We start from the raw sequence: 5,082 nt of genomic DNA, 5'->3' as shown, positions 1-5,082 counted from the left end.
GAGAAAGTATTAAATAGGGATCAAAGTGAAACATGGTGAAATATGATAGGCTAATTTTAAATGGCTTGTTAGTACATGTTAACAAAAAGGTGGAGTTGCATGTCAAATAATCCCCTTCCTAAGGAGGAGTGGCCGGCCATGACAAGGTTATGGGCAAGGGAACATGTTTCCAACATGTTTTGCTAGTGGTGTATGTAGGAAGTCATAAAATAAAGACTAGCATTAAAGAAAAAAAAATTGTTCATCCATTCTAAACACTTTGGCCGAATGTCCTAAAGAAAGAAAAGAAAAATTTGTTCATCCTTTCTCATCTTCTTGGCCGAAAATACTAAGGGAGAAGGGGAGGATTTTGCTTCATGCTTGGGTTGGAAGAGACCTAGAAGGAGATTTGGCTAAGTTTGCATCAAGATTAAGGTATGTATGAGGTTGTGTTGGGAGTTTCATGCATGGTTTGGTTGCTAATTTGATGTGCATGTTAGCCATGGCTCAAATCCTTGTTATGCCATGGAAATGGTATTTGGCCAAAGTTGTTATGGTGATAAAGCCATTGCATGCTAAGTGTGAAGCTTGATGATGATGCATGCAATGATGGATTGTCTACTCTTGAGTAAGATTTTGAGTTTTCTTTTGTGTTTAACCATGATTGAAGTTGAATGGAGCATGATTGTCATATTCGCCATGATGCATTCATGAGCATGGTTCATGCTTCTTGCATGTTAGTTAAAATTTGTATTTTGGATGGCTATGGACACCTTGAAATTCGCCATGCTCATATTGTATATATATGTTTGCACATGATGTTTTGGCTATGAAGTAAGTGATGAATATATTGGTTTAAAGAAGAAGATGTGGAAGAATGCTTGTGAAATTGCAAGCACAATTCGCCTAGCACACATATAAGTGCTTGATGCTATATTATAAGTTTTAATACAATGTGCAAAGCATTAACTAGTAAAATGCATTCTGTTTTTGTGAGGTATTATGCAAAATTGACCTCAACATGTACATGAATATTCGCCTTGGGTAGCCTATTGAAGGCCTTAGCTTTTCCTTGATGCTCAAATAAATTGTATTGAATTGCTTGATGTAGTATAAAATGTGCATGACCATTGTGTATTCAAGCTAAAGAGTGGCCATATGACCATTTAAACTCCTTGTCATATTCGCCATAAGCAAGCACAATGAGGTTTTAATAAATTGAATTTGTTTGAATTAGCTCAAGAGCTAAGAGGGCCACAATTGGACAAGGGAAGGAAAAGGTGATCGAATAGCCGAAAAAGCCGCTCGACAACATCCGAGGTAAGTCCACAAGAAGTGACCTTACTTGAATTATGTGAGATGAAGTATGGATGTGTATGATTATTGATTTATGTGTGTATGAGAAATTGAATGATACCCGGCTAAGTCCCGAAGGCTAATATGCTTGTGAATATATATGTGTTTGAGCCTTTGTAACGAAAAATGAAATATGTATGTCCAATGATTATTGATGTATGTGTACATGAGAAATTGAATGATATCCGGCTAAGCCCAAGACAATTATGCTGGAAATTATATCCGGTTAAGACCAAGGCATTCGTATGAAGTTATTCTATCCGGCTAAGACCAAGGCATTTGTGCACGTGATTATATCCGGTTATATTCAAGAATCTTGGGCTGGAGGTGAGCGTTGGTTGCTGCAATGAATTCAATTAGTACACTCGAAAAGCCCAAAGGATAAGGTACGTTATATGTGCATTGAAAGTCGACATGTTTGAGCAACATTCGCTCAATCGACTAATGAATTTCAGTTATTGAATTGATTGATACTTTGTGAAAGTATATAATGATGAAGTGTGAAGTAAGAATGTGTATTAATGAAATGATGCATTTGGCTATGTGAATGTATTGCTGTAATTAGAGTTGATTATATTCCTTGAGACTTACTAAGCATAAAAAATGCTTACCCGTTACTTTGGCTCTCTGTTTTATAGATTTCGCCGATAGCATTCGGATTCGGGATCAATAAAGTCAAAGTCATCCACACTATCCACGCCTCTATTTTGGTATAAATTTTGGTTGAACTTTGAAATGGCATGTATAGGACTACCCTTGTTGGTTGAATATGTTGTGATGTATATATGTACGGCCATGCGAAAATGGCTCGTAAAAGTGAAGTATCGACTTAGATTCATTGTGGTTTGTATGTATATATTTGGTGTCATGATGTGGCTATGGCTTGAAATGGGAATGTTGGTCATATGATCAGCCATTGGCATGGTTAAAATGATCATATATGAACCTATGTATGGCAAGACTAGTTGGTTCATGGAGACTACCAAATAAGTAAGACCTACCTTAAAACAGATGCTGCCAGCTGCAGTGACGTGAATGTGAAAATCACCAAAATTCGTAGGAATGGAATTAAATAGTGAATAAGCTATGTAAATGAACCCTGATGAGTCTATTTTCATATGGAAGAAACGAAATGGTCATAGGAGTTACATGTTAAGAGATATTAAAGCTATTGTGAGACAGGGCCAGAACGGTTTCTGGGTTCCCTGTCGCAACTTTAAAAATTTACTATAAATTATCCAAAAAGAATTAGGAGACATATCTTATATTTACAGATTCAATTTTGAGTCTAGTTTCATTAGAAACAAACGGAACCAGCATTAAAGCCCTGTACAGAGAGATATTTAAGTTATACCGCGCGAAGGTCAGAGCAGTCGATCCCTTTAACATGGGTGACTTTAACTAATAAACTGTACCAATTAGCCCGACCAAAAATTCTAGAAATAAATCCATGGATGGATACATGAGTCTAAATTCAGGGAAAATTTACAAAACCAGTTTCTGAATTTTGAAACTCGAGATATGATTTTTAATGCGACAGTGACGCAGTTTTCCAGCCTGACTGGAAATGTCAAATGGATGGGCAAAACAAGTGAACTTGGCTTGTTAACCCCTCGTGTCCGACACCGGCGATGGTCTCGGGTTCGGGGTGTTACAATATATGAACAACCAATTCAGCCAAATTCCAAACCAAAACATAAGCCACTCATGACATATCAATTCTAATCAAATACATACTCATAAGCCTTACCAATCTATATCAAAACATAAGTCAAAAGCTTGTCAAAACATTTCTTTCTATACATCATTCAATTACATGCTAAAACTTGCCAAAACTTACCAACATTTACCATTTCTTTTGTCCAACTAAAACATATCAAATATATCATATCGCATCACATATCTTATACCAAAACAATGACCTATTCACAACCATACCAAGCCATATCACATGGCTAAATATATACATCACAAAACATAATCCTACAACTTCTAGCCTATACATGCCATACTTTAATATATACATTTTCAAAGTACCTAAATAAGGTTCGATAGTGTGGTGATGATCCTTGACGATCGCCGAGCTCCCAGTAGCTTCGATATCTATAAAACAAAGCAAACACATACACAAAGTTAGCTTTCAAAAGCTTAGTAAGTTCGTACCAAAATCATCAACAGTATGTAAAATATGAAGCATCAACACATAAGTACTTATAAATTCTCAACTCATCTATCAATTTCATGCCAATATCATCCATATGTTTACACCAATTCAACAAACTTTATATGCATAATACCATCTACCATATAGGTATTATACTTACCCGAACATTCCCGTATTCATTCATTTTCATTCTCACGTCTTGTTCGGATATTTTAAGACTTTCCAAAGATTACCAATGCTTTAAACATCCGCACACTTAGTACTTTAAAGATTAGCTGAAGCTATAATAATTTCGCACACTTAGTGCTTTCTCAATTAACCGAAGCTATCTTGGTATCGCACACTTAGTGCCTTATATAGCGGAAGCTAGTTTAGATCGCACACATAGTACCAAATACCATTGATTTATCATCGTATTCATCCAAACTAAATGTATATACAATCTATGTATAAACAAAGCATCAAAACATACTTATAACATCATGTTTTACGTACGAACTTACCTCATACTCGAAATTGTTGACTCGGATCATCTACTTTATAATCTTCGACTTCCCTCGGTCTAAGTCTGAATTCCTCTTTTCTTGATCTATAAGTATTCAAAATTAACCCTTTTATTCACTAAATTATTCAAAAAAAATCCATAGACACATATTTAGGGCATTTTGCAAACTAGCCCTCACATTTTCAAATTTTGACACTTTAGTCCCTAATTCACAAAATCACAAAATACACAAAGTTTGCTTGTACACAAGCTTAGCTGAATTTTCATAGCTCTCATACAAATCCATACATTTCATTTATTTCACATTTTAGTCCCTCAAAATAACATTTTTACAATTTAGCCCAAATTACTCAATTTCATCAAAAATTCAAAGACAACATATGTTAACCCTAAACATATCTTTCATAATTCATCAACTAACATCACAAATCTCATAGTTTCATCAATGACATAACTCAAAAGCATAAAAAAGAATCAGAAATTGAGACATGGGCTTGACAACATACTAAGCAATGATCACAAAAACTAGAAATTATCAAAAACCGAACAAAACTTATACTGTAATCAAGCTTCAACCATAGCCGAATGAAAACCAAGCCTTTGGCTTTCTTCTTTTCAAATTTTTGGTAAAAAATGATGATAATAAGGATGATTTTATGATATGTTTTATTTAACATAACTTAATTACTAAATACCAATTTTAACCTTATCTATTTCATTAAAATTCTACTAACTATTGTCCATATTTGTCCATTCATTAAACCAATGGTCTATTTGCGTCATAAGGACTCCTTATTTAAAAATCCAAATCAAATAGGCACTTTTAACATCTAGCACACAGCTTTTACATTTTACGCGATTAGGTCCTTTTTATTAAATTAAGCATACAAACATTCAGATGAGACTTTTACACATGCTAATTCACACATCATAAACACAGAAAATAATATTTAAACCGGTGAACCTAGGACTTAATTTGCCTTTTTTACCGAACCGAAGCACTTTCTTTCATGGAGATACCTTTAAAAACACTTTATGACCGATCTCAAACTCAATATCTTTTCTTTTCAAATCTACA

Source organism: Gossypium arboreum, chromosome 3 (assembly GCF_025698485.1).
Source record: "Gossypium arboreum isolate Shixiya-1 chromosome 3, ASM2569848v2, whole genome shotgun sequence".
In the NCBI taxonomy this organism is placed as follows: Eukaryota; Viridiplantae; Streptophyta; class Magnoliopsida; order Malvales; family Malvaceae; genus Gossypium; species Gossypium arboreum.
Note: the sequence above shows the minus strand (reverse complement) of the source record.